At 36.8% G+C, this 21,036-nt stretch overlaps 1 long non-coding RNA gene across 1 annotated transcript; it reads left to right on the forward strand.

The window, feature by feature from the left end:
• Positions 1–368: 368 nt before the first annotated feature.
• Positions 369–16,980, forward strand: LOC107805977 (uncharacterized). Its single transcript, XR_012706172.1, has 3 exons — positions 369–1,048; positions 7,606–7,674; positions 16,654–16,980. It is a non-coding gene; the product is annotated as an uncharacterized LOC107805977 (long non-coding RNA).
• Positions 16,981–21,036: the final 4,056 nt, after the last annotated feature.

Here is a 21,036-nt window from a genome sequence, read left to right on the forward strand (position 1 = left end):
TAAAATAAGTAGCATTAATCAAAGTGTTTGAGATACAAAAAAAGTGAGTTCCTAAACTTGATAGAATGTTAATTTTACTTTAAGTAGTTCAATAAAAGAAGAAATTATGCATCATAGAAGTCCTTAGAATTATGTGGAATATCTTGTAAAAATTATTATTATTTTGTATCTAATATAAAAAACAAAAAAGTAACACAAAACTTACTTACCACAAACGATCAAAGATTTGGCAAATAGCACGAATTTAAAATATAATCTCTTGGTCTTTTTGAGATTCAGCAATGATTGAAAATCAATAGCTCTTAGAAAAAAGGTAAATGTGAATAAAGTCTAAGAATGATTAATATTAAATTAATATTTTGCAACAAACAACTAAATATATTAAAAAGATATAGGGAGTTCAATTTGTAAGAATATTTACAAAATAACAATAATAATAAATGACAAATCATATAGAATATAAACTTTTAAAAAATACCAAAATTCTCTCGGCGTACATTAGCGTTCTTGCTAACATGCACTGAAAACCCAATTCCATGGCAAAGCGAGGTCGGGGAAGACCTCGGAATCAACCGGAAAGCTACGCGAGAAATCACCATGGGCAAACAAACCAAGGGAAAGGCGATTAACAATACTTCGTGTAACCAAACGATAGGTGCGGCAGCAAGTTTGGGGGTTCCGACAAACATTAGTCCCATAACTCATCTTACACAGTCGGCGACTTCTGGACCTCAAACGGCAGGGAAACGGAACAAACCAGAAGGGAAGACAAACACTGGTACTCAATACGATATGGCTGGGACATCTGAAACTCCATTTTCGTCAATGAAACCTACTGAGGAAGTGGTGAAGGATAATGACCCAACACCTATGAAATTGGTGCAGATTCCAAAATTAGCAGTCAGCCCAGTGCAACAAACTCCAAACTCACAGGAATCTATGCCAAACCAACAGGAACCAGACCCGATTCCACAGGAAAACGCGGAAGAGAACGACCAGTCGCAAAATTGGGCTGGATTGTTCCCTCGAAATCGAGTAGCTGCTAATGGTATGGCTTTAAATTTTATCCCTCCTCAGGTGATTAATGTAAAACCTACAATTGTGTTGGAGGAAAAGGAAATTAAAGAGCAAACAGAGATGTGGAATAATACACTAGTGATCTATACCATGGGTGAGTTACCTACCTATACAGTTATGAGTAACTATATATCTAAGAATTGGAATGAAATGAGCACATCAGAATTATATATACATGATGAGAGATTCTATATTGCTGAATTCTTAGATATTCATGATAGAAATAAGATCATATATTCAGGCCCATATACTTTGCGCAATAGACCATTAATTCTTAAATTGGACCCCTACATTTGATTTCCAACAGGAATTTCCTCGTACAATGCCTATTTGGGCTAGATTGCCCAACCTGCCTTTGAACTGCTGGGGAGCTAAGACCTTGAGCAAAATTGCAAGTGTATTAGGGAAATCTATTTTTGCGGATGAATGTACCCGGAAGCAGGTTCACATATCTTATGCTAGGGTCCTAGTTGACATGGATATCACTCAACCCATGCCAGAGGTGTTGGACATCACAGATCCAACAGGCAGAGTGTTTTCTCAGAACATTGAGTACGATTGGAAGCCTCCGTTCTGCAAAAAAATGTGTGAAATTTGGTCATGTCTGCCTTGAGGAACCAAAGAGGGTCAATACTCAACAGCAAGGGCAGGTACCAGCGAACTTGAACAAGAAGAATACTAAAGCAAGAGGCGAGTATAAGGGTCACAAACCAGGTATAAATATGCAATGGAGGCCACAAGGGATACATATAGGGCAACATGTACCTCACCAAACAGCGGTGGTACAAACACCTGTTAGGATGCTTGAGAAGCAACAGAAGAATCCCATTCCAGAAAGCAGTCCAGTCAAGAATGATTCCAATTTTCCTATGCTACAAGGGAAGACGAGTCAGGGCCCACTAACAGGGGAGATGACTGCTACTGGCTCTACTTCAACTCCAGGTGGTATTCAGAAATCATATGTAAATGCAGTGGTGCAGCAGATAGTTGTGATGCCTAGTAAATCTCCTGTTAGGTTGCAGAATACTTACTCACCACTTGATGGAGGAATTGCAGGGATCTTGGGAGCTGGTAGACCTCCCGAGGGAGGAACTCAAGTACCTGCTCAATGAATGGTGTAGTGTGAAATGTGAGGGGCATGAATAAGGCCTTCAAACAAGGGGAGATGTGTAAATATCTTAAGAAATTTAATATTGTGTTTGATGGTCTGTTGGAAACTAAGGTGAAGGAGAGGAACTTTGCTGCTAGTATTGCTAGAGTAGCAAAAGGATGGACATTTGCTAATAATTATGTTTGAGGCAGATAATGGGAGAATCTGGATATTATGGAAACAGAACCATGTTAATGTCAGTATCATAGAAACTAATGCTCAATTCATCCATTGTCTTTTGGTGGATAGGTACTCTTTGTTTTCCTGTGAATTTACTGTGATATATGCCAGAAATACTATTGAAGAAAGGAAAACACTATGGGCTGGTTTGCAAAGCATTGGCATAAACATAACTAGACTTTGGTGCCTAGCAGGAGATTTTAATACTCCCTTATGCTTGGATGATAGAATTGGAGGACAACCAGTGGCTAAGGCAGAAACTAGAGATTTCCAGCATACTATTGATTCTCTTAATTTGGTGGATATGAAAGCTACTGGCAGGTTCTTTACTTGGACTAATGGACATGTATGGAGCAGAATTAATAGGACTTTATGCAATAGTGAGTGGATTTTGGAGTCTGGTAACATTACAGCTCAATATAAAGAGAACCATTTCTCTGATCATTCACCCATACACATAGAATTCACAACTAATAAGCCCCAAGGTAGGAAGCCATTTAGATTTATCAATATATTAGCTGAACATGACCAGTTTCTACCATAAGTAGCCTCAGTATGGAGTCAGACTATTCAGGGGTCCTATATATATCAGGTGTGGCAGAAACTGAAACTTTGCAAGGAGCCTCTGAAGCAGTTGATGCATGGGGAGATGGGTAGTATAGATAACAGAGTAAAGGAAACTAGAGATAAACTGCAGAACATCCAGTCCTCATATGCGTGCAAATTGACAATATACTTTTGGAGTTGGAAAAGTCTATATTAGGGGATCTGAATAAATGGCTAGCACTTCAGGAGAAAATACTAAAACAGAAATCCAAGGCTCACTGGATAGCTGAAGGAGATGGCAATAATAAATACTTTTTCTCTTGTATGAAGGTTAGGGAAAGTGTTAACAATGTAGCTATATTGAAATATGATAATGGAAACCTACTTCGACAACATAAGGATATTGAAAGAGCTTTCCTACAGTTCTACATCAACCTCTTGGGTTCAGCAGATGAGTCCATCCCTGGTGTGGATATGAATATCATGAGAAATGGTACAAGCTTATCAAAATCACAACAACAAGATCTGACCAAAGAGATCACAGATACTGAGATTAAAGAGGATCTATTCGAAATAGAGGATAACAAGGCCCCTGGAATAGATGGCTTCAATACTTGTTTTTTCAAGACAACTTGGAACATCATAGGGGGTGATATTTGTCTGGCAATACAGGAATACTTTCAGGGGAATAGGATGCTGAGGGCTATAAACAATACAGTGGTAACCTTGATCCCAAAAAATATCACCCTGAAACAGTGAGAAACTTCAGACTAATTGCATGTTATTCCATATTGTATAAAATAATATCCAAGGTGATTACTAAGAGATTGAAAAATGGGATTGATGTACTGGTAGGACCTAGCCAGTCAACTTTTATCCCAGGAAGGTTGATAACTGATAACATTATCTTAAGCCATGAGATGGTAAAGGGTTATACCAGAAAATACTTGTCCCCTAGATGTATGATCAAGGTGGATTTATAAAAAGCATATGATTCGGTAGAGTGGCACTTCATTAGACACATACTTACGGAACTTGGATTTCCCAGTATAATGATATCATGGATCATGACCTGTATTACTACAATTAGCTATACTTTCTTGATCAATGGACACTTGACATACACTATGCAGGCTAAGAGGGGAGTAAGACAAGGGGATCCTATGTCCCCTTATATATTTGTCCTCTTAATGGAATATTTGAACAGATGTTTGGTGACATTGGCAGAAAATCCTGATTTTAATTTTCATCCTAGATGTGGAAAGCTGAAGATTACACACCTTTGCTTTGCGGATGATCTCCTATTATTTGTTCGAGGGGATTTGCTTTCTATTCAACTTCTTAGGGACAAATTTAATATATTCTCAGCAGCTTCAGGATTAAAGGCTAACATGTCAAAAAACCAAGTATACTTTGGAGGGGTGGATGAAGCTACCAAACAAGCTATTTTGCATCTACTGGGATATGAATTAGGAGAGCTCCCTTTCATATCTTGGTGTACCATTGTCTACCAAGAAGCTTACCATTGCCCAATGTAAGCCCTTGGTTGAGAAAATCACTACAAGAATCACTACATGGATTGCTAGAAGCTTATCTTATGCTGGTAGACTCCAGCTCATAAGGACGGTATTGTTTGGTGTTCAAGCTTATTGGACACAACTATTCTTACTCCCTCAAAAGATAATTAAGCTTTTGAGGCTATATGCAGAAGCTATCTGTGGACTGGCGAGGCTAGCATCTCTAAAAGGGCATTGGTGGCATGGGAAAACATCGGCTTGCCTAGGAGTGTAGGTGGCCTCAATGTATTTAATATGAGGCTCTGGAACCAAGCTGTTATATGTAAGTTGTTTTGGGCACTTAGTAAGAATAAGGAGAAGTTGTGGATTGCCTGGATCCACACATATTATATAAAGAAACAGGATGTTAACCTAATGGAAAGCCCAAAAACTGCATCTTGGATGGTTAGGAAAATCTTTAATATGAGAAAGCACATGTTTGACATGAATGTTCATAGTCAGATTGTTCAGCAAGGCAAATTTTAAATTTCTGCTATGTATAGATGCTTAAGAGGTGATGTCAGGACTGTGCCATGGAGAAACCCGATCTATCATAATGTCTCATGTCCCAAACAAGTATTCATTCTATGGATTGCACTACATGGTAGATTGAGAACAAAGGAAGTGATGTTGGGCTGGGGTATGAATGTGGATGCAACATGTGTCTTATGTAATGTAGCTGATGAATCTGCTAACCACTTATTCTTTCAGCGCTATTATGTAAGAGGTGCCTGGCAGAAATTTTTGGAGTGGATGAAATGGAGAAGAACCATACTTAGTTGGAAACAGGAATGGCATTGGGTGTTGCAAAACTCAAAGGGTAAAAGTGCATGAGGCAAGCTACTTAAAGTTGGGTTTGCTGCTATAGTATATGATGTGTGGATCGAAAGAAATGAAAGAGTATTTCAAAACAAATGCAGGGACGCAGAGGCTCTAGTACACTCACTGAAGACTACTCTATGTATTAGAGTTAGAAACAATAGAGTCTTATATGAATATGTGAGTTCTTTATAGTAGAAAATTAGAAATTGTGTCTAGAATGGGATGTTGTGGATAAGACAATGGCAGGGATATTTTTTGATATTTTTGAGAGGGGTAGATCTGGAGTAATCTCCCTTGGCTTGTAATTCTCACAGGCCAAAAAAAATAAAATATATAACTTGTGATGACCCAAAATATCATCTTTAAATTTAATGGTTAATAATGTAATCTAAGCACTATTTATCATTCTTTGACTTGTGTGCACAGTCCGTAAAATTTTTCGGAAAGTTTTCAGGTGAAAAATGGATTAAAATGTGAATTAGTGGTTTAAAACTCAACTGAGTTGACTTTGGTCAACATTTTGAGCAAACGGACTCGGATCAGTATTTTGACAGTTCCGGTAGGTTCGTATCGTGAATTGGGACTTGAGCGTATGCCCGGAATCAAATTCCGAGGTCCCTAGCCCGAGATATGAAATTTTGATGAAAACTTTAAAGTTTAAGTTCAAATAGTGACCGGATGTCGAATTATGTACAAATGATCCCGGAATAGAATTTTGATGATTCCTACAGCTCCGTATGGTGATTTTGGACTTAGGAGCATGATCGAAATTTTATTTGGAAGTCCGTAGTGGAATTAGGCTTGAAATGCCGAAAGTTGAATTTTTGGGAAGTTTGACCGAGGGGTTGACTTTTTGATATCGGGGTCGAAATCCGATTCTGAAAATTTTCATAGCTCCGTTATGTCATTTATGACTTGCGTGCAAAATTTGAGGTCAATTGGACTGGATTTGATAGGTTCCGGTGTTGTTTGTAGAAATTGAAAGTTCAAAGTTCATAGATTTTGATTTGAGGTACGATTAGTCGTTTTGACATTGTTTGATGTGGTTTGAAGCCTCGACTAAGTTCGTATTGTATTTTGGGACATGTTGGAATAATTGGTTAAGGTCCCGAAGGTCTCGGGTGGAATTCGAAAGGTAAACGGAATGGATTTCGGACAAAGAAGGTTGCTGGAAATTTGCAGAAATTTCGCCAGAAATTTCTGGTATGTGGAGCCAAATTTGGAAGCTTATATCTCGTCATTCATAAGGAATTGGAAAAGTTTTAAAACATGAAAGTTGTAGTCGTTTATTTCTAGTTTCCATAAAGTTAAACCATTCATTATTTGGATATTTGTACAGCAAGTTATGATGGATTGAATGAAGGCTGGTAGAGCAGTTTCGCTAGAAATTCTGATTCATGGAGTCGACTTTGAAAGCTTATATCTCGTCATTCATAAGGAATCGGGAATATTTCAAAACATGAAAGTTGTAGTCGTTTATTTCTAATTTCCAGAAAGTTAAACCATTCATTATTTGGACATATTTACAGAAAGTTATGATGGATTGAATGAAGGTTGGTAGAGCAGTTTTGCCAGAAATTCTGATGCATGGAGCCGATTTTGGAAGCTTATATCTCGTAATTCATAAGGATTCAGAAAAGTTGCAAAACATGCAAGTTGTAGTCGGTTGATTCTAGTTTCTAGAAAGTTAAACCATTTATCATTTGGATATTTGTACATAAAGTTATGATCAATTGAAGAAAGGCTAGTAGAGCAGTTTCTGGTGGACTTTTAGTGACGAAAAATGGACTTTTAGTGACAAAAAATGTACTTTTAGTGACGGATTGGCAGAAACTTAAGGACCAAAAATGGTCATTTCATTCATTTCGTTTTGGATTTTTGGAGCAGGGTTCTTGGGCGATTTTTTGGTGATTTTCACGAAAAAACATTGGGGTAAGTGTTCCTTATCCTATATTGATTATATTTCATGATTCCATACTCATTTACATCATGAATCCGTGAATTTATGGAAGAAAAATCAAGATTTTTGTAAAATCTTCCAAAAACGAAAATTTAAGATTTGGAGGTCGAGTTGTTATCGGATTTTGGTAAAATTGGTATGGGTGGACTCATAATTGAATGGGTTGTCGGATTTTATAAGTTTCGCCGGATTCCGAGATATGGGCCCCACGGGTAAAGTTTGAGCTAATTTCAGATTTTAATGAAAATGTAATATTTCCTTATGAAATTGATTACTATAATTTTTGTTGACTGTATCAAATTAATTATGACTAGATACGAGTTGATCGGAGTCGGAAAATTGAGGAAAAAGCATAATACTTGGTTAAATTGGAGCAAGTCGAGGTAAGTGACTTGTCTAACCTTGTGTGGGGGAAATTTCCCCTAGAATTGATATTAATGTGATTATTGAAATGTGTTGAAAGTCGTGTACGCGAGGTGACGAGTGTGTACACGGGCTAAATGTGAAAGATTATATTTTTAAATTGTGTAGATCATTGTTGCGCATTTATTAAATTATTTTATCTTGTTATATTATTCATCATTGATTTGTGATATATATTTTAAATTTGTTTGCCTTTTTCCTGCTAATTGTTTTACCTGTTTAATTGAAACTTGGTTTCTTTCATACTGTGCATTATTTGAAGGTTGATTTTTTTAAAATTAAATATTATTAATATAAAGTATTTGACATTTTCAAATTTTGATATTGAAGCAACGTATTAAAAATTTGGAATATTATTTTCCTGAATTATTTATTCTTGAATATTTTTGTGAGATTCTTTTTCGTGAAAAATTAAAATATTGGGCACTTGAGGTGCAAGTTGTGATATATTTTGATATTGATACGTATGCGGTGGTATAAGGTCTGGGTGTTGAAACGCATGCGGTGAGATAAGGGTGGCTTGATATGCGTGGCTAGTAGGGGTGACTACTAGAAGTCATGCGGTGTGATAAGAGTGGCTAAAACGCGGGATGCTATTTCGGGAAAAAAAATATTTTCTTTAAATCAATTGTGAAGGCTCCCGCGGTGAGATAAGGAAATGAGATATTGTGAATTTGTTTATGATTTGGGACTACGAGGCGGTACCTCGGGAGTGCGCTTGTTGAAAAGAATTTTGTTTTGTTTCCACGAGGTATTTATTTGCCATTATTTGATGTAATTAAATGTGACATACTACTTGATTCATTTTCATTGTCATTTTATCTTATAATATTGTTTAAACATTTTACCATGCCATTATTTATTCTCCAGTAGGGCCTGACCTGACCTCGTCACTACTCTACTGAGGTTAGGCTTGGCACTTACTGGGTACCGCTATGGTGTACTCATACTACACTTCTGCACATCTTTTTGTGCAGATCCAGGTACATCTTATCAGACCACGCATCAGTAAACTAGCTGTACGAGGAGACTTCGAGGTATATCTGCCAGCGTCCGTAGACTCCGGAGTCCCCTTCTATCTTACTATATTGTCCTCCTTATTTGCTTTAGACTCTGATGTATAGAGACATAGAGAATAAATTCTTAGAAGCTTGTGACTTATTTCTACCGGGTTTTGGGAGTTGAAATTGTTTGAATTGTAGTTTATTTATTTCAGATATTTATTATTATTATTATTCCGCATTGATAGGCTTACCTAGTCTTAGAGACTAGGTGCCATCATGACATCCTACGGAGGAAATTTGGGGTCGTGACAAGTTGGTATCAGAGATTTAGGTTCATAGGTGTCATGAGTCACAAGCAAGTTTAGTAGAGTCTTGTGGATCGGTACAGAAACGTCTGTACTTATCTTCGAGAGGCTATGAAACTGTTAGGAAATATTCACTTATTTGACTTCTTATCGTGCGACATTGATTTAGCTTGAAACATATATCTTATATTCCTTTGTATCCACTCGTGTATGACATTGCGCACTCGGTATCAGTTGTGCGTCGACAGTTCGTGATGTCGCAGATGGATTAGGAGGGAGCCAGAGATGCTGAAGCATTGCCTCAATGTGTGGTTCTGACTGAAGATGCGGGCGTATTGAGAGATCACCTAGTGAATCATGTGGGGGTGCAACGTACGTTGGCGTATGGTTGATTTATATGAGCTATGAAGGTTATTATTGTGGATCATCAAACGTTGTGACCTATGACTTCGCACCGAGTGGGGGGAGTCCACTACCAATGGGTGGATTGCGGGGTTATGTGTTATATCAATTTTGGCCTGAAATGTATATATGTGGTACTGAAAGGTTCCCTAAAATTTACACATGTTTAAGGCCTGAGATTTTGTAGAGGATAAGGTTGGGATTTGTGGTATGTCTGCCTCATTAATAATCATGTACTTCAGTACCAAAGGAGTTATAGAAACAACTCTAAATTTGCAGAAGGTCTACTCAGCATGGACGTCACGGTTGCGAATTTTGGGGTGATTCGGAGGAAGTACACTTGTTGGAGCTCTACTTTTGTGATCGTTGTGTATAAATAGGGGTAAGGGTTACCCCAAAGAAGAATCGAAGAGTATGTTAAGAAATGGGTCAGCTCAACAGTGTTGAGTCAGTATAACAAAACAAGAAATTTGCCTTGGAAGAGATAATTCTCCACCAGTGTTCGTGGCAAGCCTATGAAGAGGGAAGACCAGCCAATGCAACACCGCCCACTTGGCTTAGTTCTCAGAAACGCTTTTGAAGGAGTTTGTTTCCCGGACTCTCAGTAATGCGTGGCGCATAGGGTTTGAACAGTTGCGTCAGGTCACCATTGACGGTGTCAGAATATTCCATCAAGTTCAATAAGTTAGCCCGCCATACTCTTACTTTGCTTCCTACAGCCAGAGGGCGAGTCTATAGACTCATTAAAGGACTCAATTATGATCGTAAAATTTTGTACGACTCAGGAGCTACAAGCTGATACTTCATTTCTGCTAGTTATACAAATTACCAAGATATTAGAATGTGTTCGGGGTGAGGAAAAAGGAAACTAAGGAGACCAAGACGTCTCGAGGTTCTGGGGGATTCAGTGGATTCTACTCTGCAAGTATAAATCAATATGGCGGGGGCTCGGGCAGTCGGCCAGCCCAGTCCGTACATCGGATTACTCGGGGTGCTCCAGTAAGTTCTTTTAATGCACCACTGAGGGATTCAATGGATTCTACTCTGCAAGTATAAATCATTATGGCAGGGGCTCGGGCAGTCGGCCAGCCCAGTCCGCACATCGGATTACTCGGGGTGCTCCAGTAAGTTCTTTTAATACACCACCGACATGAGTTCCTACAATGGTTATTCCAGTTATCTGGCACAGACTCAATATGAGCAGCCTAACCTGCAAAGGGGTTGTTATGAATACGGTGATACTAGGCACATCATGAGAAAATTGTCCCAAACTTGGGAGAGACTTATTTCATCAAAGCACTTAGGCTACGTGCCCTATTGCAGTTACTACACCACCCACACGACCAGTTAGGGGTGGAGAACAGACGGGTAGAAGGCATCCTAGAGGTGGATACCCAGCCGTTGATATATTTATTTTACGGTATGGTAGAGGTCGCTACATCAGATGGTGTCATTACAGGTACGACCTCGATTTAATATAAAGGAATAATTTCCTTAACTTTATTCGGTTCTCAATATCGAAACGAGTCCTCCTACTGTGCTCCACTTATGAGTGAACTTCATAATTTTATAATCTACTTATGTGTTTACCCGTATTGGGAGATTTTATGGAGATAACTATGCCTATCATTTCGTGTTGGTCACTAATAAGAGCTGCGATGCTAAATGTGGCTTTCTGTTACTCATTTCGGTAATTTTTGATGTAAATTCTGAATAATTAATTGCAAATTGTGAATTATATGCCCTACCGGTGTGGGGTTCATTATGTGTTGTGATTTGGTGTAACCGAAATTATTTAAAAGGAGAAAATGGAAATTTTCAACTGGCACGATGTGAATATTACTTGTGATTCAGAACTGAGGACGAGATCCTCACATTTTTATATAAATTGATATGTTTAAACCGGGCTACGAGCTGCGGTGGAAGTTATATAAGGACGAGATCCTTGTGAGGAAAATTCTTGTGTTTAAGTTCTCCCTTGTGAAATTAAATTTGTACTATAGTACTAATAGGGAGTCATGCCTGTTAGGCTTATTTGAAAATTCTTATATGAAATTCTCTGTGCATAGTTGTCAAATTCGTGCTGTAATTATTAATTTTTAACCTACGAGGTAGGTGCCCGCCTAGGTGGCGTTAAATGTGACTCGTTAATTCGGGTAAATAATTATGAGGTATTCATGCCTCGCATCTAGTTATCAGTATTGTGAAGGTTTGCACGAGATTTTTGTTAACATGAGGTTAAATGACGATTCTGTAATTGATTACAAACAACTATTAAGACCAAATTGATCCAAGAGGGTGCCCCAATTACAGGGTCAGACGAGTGTGAGTTGAGCTTTCGGAAGCTCAAGATCACTTTGACTCTGACACAAGCGTTGGTATTACTTACATGTTCAAGGTCTTATATTGTGTATTGTGACACGTCGCGTATTAGTCTCGGCACGATGTTGATGCAAGACGGTAGGGTGATTGCCTACGCGTCCAGACAGTTAAAGGTACAAGAGAAATTTTTTTTGGTCCACGGCCTTGAGTTAGCAGCTATTGTCCGTGCCTTGAAGAATTTGGCAGCATTATTTGTACGGTGTCCATTGTAAGGTCTACACCGATCACCGGAGTCTAGAACATCTGTTTAAACAGAAGGATCTTAATTTGCGGCAACGAAGATGGTTGGAGTTGCTTAAGGATTATGATATCACCATTCTCTATCATCCTGGGAAGGCCAATGTAATGGCCGATGCCTTGAGTCGTAAGACGGAGAGTTTGAGCAGCTTAGCATATTTACCGGTAGCAGAGAGGCCTTTGGCCTTGGCTAACCAGTTTGTCAGATTGGATGTTTCCGAGCCGAGTCGAGTTTTGGCTTGTGTGGTTTCTTAGTCTTCTCTTTATGATCGTATCAGGGAGCGTCAGTATAATGACCCCCATTTGCTTGTCTTAAGGATACAGTTCAGCACGGTGATGCCAAAGAAGTCGCAATTGGAGATGACGGTGTATTACGGATGCAGGGCAGGCTATGTGTGCCTAATGTAGATGGTTTTGGTGAATTGATTCTCCAGGAGGCTCACAGTTCGCGGTACTCCATACATCCGGGTGCTGCGAAGATGTAGCAGGACTTGAGGTAACATTTTTGGTGGAGGAGGATGAAGAAAGGCATAGTGGAGTATTTAGCTCGGTGTTTAAATTGTCAACAAGTGAAATATGAGCATCAACGACCGAGTGGATTGCTTCAGAAGTTAGAGATTTCATAATGGAAATAGGAGAGGATCACTATGGATTTCATTGTTGGGCTCCCACAGACTCAGAGGAAGTTCAATGCAGCTTGGGTGATTGTGGATAGATTGACCAAGTCAGCTCATTGCAATCCTATGATGACTACCTACTCTTCCGAGCAGTTGGCTCGAATCTATATTCGCGAGATTTTCAGATTTCACGGCGTACCGGTATCTATCATCTCTGACCAGGGTACGCAGTTTACATCACGGTTCTGGAGGGCAGTACAACGTGAGTTGAGTACTCGGGTAGAGTTGAGTACAACATTTCACCCTCAGACAGACGGGTAGTCCGAACGCACTATTCATATACTGGAGGATATGCTTCGTGCGTGTGTGATAGATTTTGGGGGTGCTTGGGATCGGTTCTTACCACTTGCGTAGTTTGATTACAACAATAGTTACCAGTCAAGCATTCAGATGGCTCCGTATGAGGCCTTGTATGGTAGGCGATGCTGGTCCGCAGTGGGTTGGTTCGAACCGGGCGAGGCTAGGCTATTGGGTACAAACTTGGTTCAGGATGCCCTGGAAAAGGTTATGTTGATTCAGGATTGACTTCGTACAACCCAATCTAGACATAAGAGTTATGCGAATCGGAAGGTTCATGATGTTGCATTCATGGTTGGTGAGCGGGTATTGCTCCGGGTTTCGCCTATAAAGGGTGTGATGAGGTTCGGGAAGAAGGGCAACTTGAGCCCTAGGTATATTTGGCCTTTTGAGATTCTTGAGAGAGTTGGAGAGGTGGCTTACAGACTTGCACTACCACCTATTCTTTCTGCGGTTCATCCGGTATTCCATGTTTCTATGCTTCGGAAATATCACGGTGATCCGTCTCATGTGTTAGACTTCAGTTCGGTTCAGTTGGACAAGGATCTATCTTATGTTGAGGAACCAGTGACTATTTTAGATAGGCAGGTTCGAAAGCTGAGGTCAAAGAACATTGCTTCCGTAAAGGTTCAGTGGAGGGGTCATCCGGTCGAGGAGGCGACTTGGGAGGTCGAGCATGATTTACGCAGCTGTTATCCACACTTATTCACAAGCTCAGGTACTTTTTCTAACTCCGTTTGAGGACGAACGTTTGTTTTAGAGGTGGAGAATATGATGACCCAAAATGTCATCTTTAAATTTAATGATTAATTATGTGATCTAAGAACTATTTATCATTTCTTGACTTGCGTGCGCAGTCCGTAAAATTTTCCGAAAAGTTTTCAGGTGAAAAATGGATTAAAATGTGAATTAGAGGTTTAAAACTCAACTGAGTTGATTTTGGTCAACATTTTGAGCAAACGGACTCGGATCAGTATTTTGACAGTTTTGGTAGGTCCGTATCGTGAATTGTGACTTGGATGTATGCCCGGAATCAAATTCCGAGGTCCCTAGCCCGAGATATGGAATTTTGATGAAAACTTTAAAGTTTAAGTTCAAATAGTGACCGGATGTCGAATTATGTGCAAATGACCCCGGAATCGAATTTTGATGATTCCAACAGCTCCGTATGGTGATTTTGGACTTAGAGGCGTGATCGGAATTTTATTTGGAAGTTCGTAGTGGAATTAGGCTTGAAATGTCGAAAGTTGAATTTTTGGGAAGTTTGACCGAGGGGTTGACTTTTTGATATCGGGGTCGAAATCTGATTCTGAAAATTTTCATAGCTCCGTTATGTGATTTATGACTTGCGTGCAAAATTTGAGGTCAATTTGACTGGATTTGATAGGTTCCGGTGTTGTTTGTAGAAAATTGAAAGTTCAAAGTTCAAAGTTCATAGATTTTGATTTGAGGTGCGATTAGTCGTTTTGATGTTGTTTGATGTGGTTTGAAGCCTCGACTAAGTTTGTATTATATTTTGGGACATGTTGGAATAATTGGTTAAGGTCCCGAAGGTCTCGGGTGGAATTCGGAAGGTAAACGGAATGGATTTCGGACAAAGAAGGTTGCTGGAAATTTGCAGAAATTTCGCTAGAAATTTCTGGTGTGTAGAGCCAAATTTGGAAGCTTATATCTCGTTATTCATAAGGAATCGGAAACTGTTCAAAACATGAAAGTTGTAGTCGTTTATTTCTAATTTGCAGAAAGTTAAACCATTCATTATTTGGACATTTGTACAGAACGTTATGATGGATTGAATGAAGGCTGGTAGAGCAGTTTCGCCAAAAATTCTGATGCATGGAGCTGACTTTGGAAGCATATATCTCGCAATTCATAAGGATTCAGAAAAGTTGCAAAACATGAAAGTTGTAGTCGATTGATTCTAGTTTCCAGAAAGTTAAACCATTTATCATTTGGACATTTGTACATAAAGTTATGATCAATTGAAGGAAGGCTAATAGAGCAGTTTTTGGTAGACTCTTAGTGACGAAAAATGGACTTTTAGTGACGGATTGATAGAAATTTAAGGACCAAAAATGGTCATTTCATTCATTTCATTTTAGATTTTTGGAGCACGGTTCTTGGGCGATTTTCACGGAAAAACATTGGGATAAGTGTTCCTTATCCTATATTGATTATATTTCATGATTCCATACTCATTTACATCATGAATCCGTGAATTTATGGAAGAAAAATAAAGATTTTTGTAAAATCTTCCAAAAATAAAAATTTAAGATTTGGAGGTCGAGTTGTTATCGAATTTTGGTAAAATTGGTATGGGTGGACTCGTAATTGAATGGGTTTTCGGATTTTGTAAGTTTCGCCGGATTCCGAGATGTGGGCCCCACGGGTAAATTTTGAGCTAATTTCGGATTTTAATGAAAATATAATATTTTCTTATGAAATTGATAACAATAATTTTTGTTGACTGTATCGAATTAATTATGACTAGATACGAGTCGATCGGAGCCGGAAAATAGAGGAAAAAGCATAATACTTGGTTAAATTGGAGCAAGTCGAGGCAAGTGACTTATCTAACCTTGTGTGGGGGAAATTTTCCCTAGAATTAATATTAATGTGATTATTGAAATGTGTTGAAAGTCGTGTATACGAGGTGACGAGTATGTACACGGGCTAAATGTGAAAGATTATATTTTTAAATTGTGTAGATCATTGTTGCGCCTTTATTAAATTATTTTATCTTGTTATATTCTTCATCATTGATCTGTGATATATATTTTAAATTTGTTTGCCTTTTTCCTACTAATTGTTTTACATGTTTAATTGAAACTTGGTTTCTTTCATACTGTGCATTATTTGAAGGTTGGTTTTCTTTAAATTAAATATTATTAATATAAAGTATTTGACATTTTTAAATTTTGATATTGAAGCAACATATTAAAAATTTGGAATATTTTTTTCCTGAATTATTTATTCTTGAATATTTTCGTGAGATTCTTTTTCGTGAAAAATTGAAATATTAGGCACTTGAGGTGCAAATTGTGATATATTTTGATATTGATACGTATGCGGTGGTATAAGGTATGGGTGTTGAAACGCATGCGGTGAGATAAGGGTGGCTTGATACGCGTGGCTAGTAGGGGTGACTACTAGAAGTCATGCGATATGATAAGGGTGGCTAAAACGCGGGATGCTATTTCGGAAAAAAAAAAATATTTTCTTTCAATAAATTGTGAAGGCTCCCGTGGTGAGATAAGGAAATGAGATATTGTGAATTTGTTTATGATTTGGGACTACGAGGCAGTACCTCGGGAGTGCCCTTGTTGATATTGATTTATGGTCGCAGTTGCCTTTGATTATTGTTGTGATTTTCTTAAAGTTGAAAAGAATTCTGTTTTGTTTTCACGATGTATTTATTTGCCATTATTTGATGTAATTAAATGTGACATACTACTTGATTCATTTTTATTGTCATTTTATCTTATAATATTGTTTAAACATTTTACCATGCCATTATTTATTCTCCAGTAGGGCCTGACCTGACCTCGTCACTACTCTACTGAGGTTAGGCTTGGCACTTACTGGGTACCGCTATGGTGTACTCATACTACGTTTCTGCACATCTTTTTGTGCAGATTCAGGTACATCTTATCAGACCACGCATCAGTAAACTAGTTGTACGAGAAGACTTCGAGGTATATCTGCCAGCGTCCGTAGACTCAGGAGTCCCCTTCTATCTTACTATGTTGTCCTCCTTATTTGCTTTAGACTCTGATGTATAGAGACATAGAGAATAAATTCTTAGAAGCTTGTGACTTATTTCTACCGGGTTTTGGGAGTGAAATTGTTTGAATTGTAGTTTATTTATTTCAGATATTTATTATTATTATTCCGCATTGATAGGCTTACCTAGTCTTAGAGACTAGGTGCCATCATGACATCCTACGGAGGGAATTTGGGGTCGTGACATAACTTTTCTTCTATTGTTTCATCTTTATTGTTTCAAGTTTGTATTTTTACCGATTTGACTCTTAATATTTCACAATAACCGATCTTACTCTATTTTTTATTCTTTCACTGTTAATGCACTTCTTATGGAATAAATATATGAATGCTAGAAGTTTTTTTCATTTGAAAAATACTTTTACTTATATGATAATTTTGGGGGAAAAAATTGAATCGCATTCTTTTGCTACTTTACCAATTTAATTATTTATTTTATACATTAAAGAAAATATGTATTTTTATTAATTTAAAACTTAATATTAACTCATCCCAAATTTTAATATTTAGCTATAATTAAAACTTGGGATAAATTTGAAAACTTTCCTCTGAAATTCTCTTTATAACACAAATATCTATTGCGGTTTGAGAATTACACTCACATCTCTTATTTTTATTTCTTATAACAAAATAAATTTCACATGATAAAATCTAATAACATCCATGTAATGTTCCAAATTGTCCTTCAATGGCATTAGATATTAAAGACTAAATTTAGTAATACAAAATTCTTTACATTAGTATAAAATAAAAGTATTTGTACTTCCAAAATAATATAGCTGGGATTAGAACTCTTTCATCTCAAGCTCGAATTTAACCTATTCCATGTTTCATTTGCATATTTATTTACCTGAACTGAATATTGATCTTTAGAAATGAGATACGTTAATCTTCTTTCTATTCAATTATATCTTTCAATTTATTTATTAATATTATAAAATTATGAATGTATGATGAAAATTTAAACCCATGATTTTATTGTGCTAATGTATATTAAGAATGTAAATCACTGAAATATGTCATATTATAAAATACATCAGTAGGAAACTAGCCCCCAAAAACTTGTAAGAAACTAAAGTAAACATTTCAAACTCAATTTTAAATTGAGTCCTACGTTTTACGTGCAACATGTAAAAAGAATACTTAGACAAACTTGTCAAAAAATAGAAAAACAATACTTAGACAAACTTGTCAAAAAATAGATTGGCTAATATTATTTAAAATTTCATGAGAAAATTCAATTGATGAACAAAAGAAAAATACAATTATTGTTCTTTAATTTTTATCAATAATTCGATGTTCCTTTTAATTTTGCCAAATACAATGAGTATTCTACTTATGTTTACCTATTTTTAGTAGCTTTAAAATAGTGCTAATCTACGGAAAAAAAGGTAGTACAAATATGAGTACTTAATTTCTAAATTTTGAATGATAAAAAAAATATTATAGTTTACAACAACTCTAATATTAATGGTATTGAAATAAGAAAAATGTATAAAATAAAATTTAATTGCTTTTGGAATCCTAAATATAGGATTCTCTACATAACTCAGTTATGGAAATTTTAATAATCAGAATTATAGTTGATTTCAATATCCCAGATAGTAGAAAAATAATTAAATGACAATTCCTACATATTAGGAAAATATTTAAATTACTATTTAATTCAGTGTTAACACTATTTTTAAAGGGTAAAAAAGACGAACCACATTTCGCTAAGGACCTTCGTACTTTTAATATAGTATAGATAGATAGATGATGATCTTACCTAGGTTTTCGAGCTTATATAATATTAAAATAATAGTAAAATTTAAATTAGAATAGTTTTTTTGTATCATCAGTTTCGAAAATAACTATCAAACTCAAAAATTTATTTACATAATTGAGAATAAAAGAAAATAATTTAAAAGTATATTTTATAATAAATTCCTTAATGATTCTCTGTTATACTTTAAATGAATTCAAAATATGATTTAATTAGACAACATCACATTAATGATTATTCTGCTTATACTTTACATGGACTTAATTACAATTTATAATAAGTTATTTATAAATTTTAAGAGAAAGGAGATATATATATATATATATATATATATATATATATATATATATATATATATATATATATATATATATATGCAAAAAGTGCACATTTTTGTGAAAGAATCTCATTATTTTGTCCGATTACTAGTCACTAACTACAGTAATCTTTCAACTAACTGTAGATTAATAATTGAATAATTAACCCAAATAGCCGCTCACCCAATAATTTAAACTAAAAATAGCCGATGAAAGTGTAATATATGCATAATTTATGTATTGAATGTGTATAATTTATTTATTGTATAATTGTGTATAATTGAGAAGTACATGGGACAGATTGGAAATTTAGCGAGTTCAGAACCCATTTGTGGTTCTTTTGGACAAGTGTGACGGAAATGTGTGTTTAAAAAAAAGAGTGACGTTTCTATATATAGCGCTCTTTTAAAGAGCGCTATACTTTAACGGAGTTTTGGTCGTTAAAGTATAACGCTCTTTAAAAGAGCGTTATATATATATTGTAAACCGCGCTATACAGGGCTGATAAGATAGTTATGCATAACGCGGTATATGACATCTTGTTATACATGTATAATACAGTTATATACCGCGTTATGCATAGATAAATAAACGGTCCCCTTCCTTCTTCCCCACATTCGAACCAGACGACCCCCCTCCCCCATTTCAAAATTCTGAATCGATCCCTCCCCCCAAATTTCCTTCTAAAAAAATTATAGTGGACCCCACCCGTCACACAAAAAGATAAGATTGTAGGTCCCACATCCTAGCCAAGCCTTCTATTGTTGTGGTTTTCTCGTTTCGGGCTCAAATTTTTAATTCATCGACTTTCCGAAAAATATAAATCGAGGTATTCCGATTTAGTTTATGTCGAAACTCGTATAATAATGCATATTAGTTGTTTTGAATGTGTTTCCATGTTGTTTTGTATTTTTTTTTTTGCGATTAAACTAGTATGTTATTTTTATCCGGACTAAGATATTAGTGTTTTGTGTTTGTTTTGTGATTAAAATATATTTGTTATTTTTATCTAGTTTAGATTATTTATTTGTTTAAAGACTAGTGCCCTTTTAGCGTAGTAAAATGTAGAGCCTTTTAGCGTAGAATCCCTGTAGTTTAAGTATCTTTTTATACTGATAGATCAAACACAAACTCTGTCCAATTTACAAAAATTAATTATTTAATTTACAAAACAAACATACAAAATTATGAAAATATTAAAATTGACACACATAAGAATTCAGGATAGCTTGGTGCTACTGGGTCTCAAATATCGAGCCTGGAACCCATAGGTATATACTCTGTTTGATTAAATATTGTATAATTATAAAAAATAATTATTTAATTTACAGATCAAACATACAAAATTACGAAAATAATAAAATTGACACATACAAGAACTCAGGATAGCTTGGTGCTACTGGGCCTCAAATATCGAGCCTGGAACCCATAGATATATACTCTGTCCAATTAAATATTGTATAATTATAAAAAATAATTATTTAATTTACAGATCAAACATACAATTAATGTTGTTTAATTTACAGTAGACGACATGGACGTGCCGCCTATGCATCCCGGACCTGTCTCCGATGAGCTATTAGTGTTACAGGGCGATCATAGGTTCACCTACGTATGGGAGGGAGAGTTACTGGCCCAGACTCTCCGCGTCAGGAGAGTGGACGACATGTGGGATTTTATGAAGGACAAAGATCTCCATCCCCGTGTAGTCCAGCGCCTGCGGGATACGGGCTTCTACAAGATTTTGGAGATCGGGCGGCTGCAGCTCGACTGGTCTTTGATCACGGCCCTGATAGAGCGGTGGCGACCAGAGACGCACACTTTCCACCTGCCCATTGGTGAGGCCACCATCACGCTGCAGGACGTAGAGGTTTTATATGGGATGCATGTTGATGGACTTCCCGTTGCACTGCCTCAGGCCATGAGAGAGATGACGCATGGGCAGTATTTGGACATGCTGCAACAGCTCACTGGTTTCAGGCCACAGGATGAGACTGCCCACTCAGGGGCCAGTCGCATGAGTTTGACAGCTATTTGACAGCATTTGGAGATATTGCACCCCGACATCACCGGCGAGACAGATGATCTGCATATTCACCGGTATACGAGGTTGTTGCTGCTCCTTCTGTTTGGGGGGGTCTTGCTTGTTCCCG

Source organism: Nicotiana tabacum, chromosome 23 (assembly GCF_000715075.1).
Source record: "Nicotiana tabacum cultivar K326 chromosome 23, ASM71507v2, whole genome shotgun sequence".
Classification (NCBI taxonomy): domain Eukaryota; kingdom Viridiplantae; phylum Streptophyta; class Magnoliopsida; order Solanales; family Solanaceae; genus Nicotiana; species Nicotiana tabacum.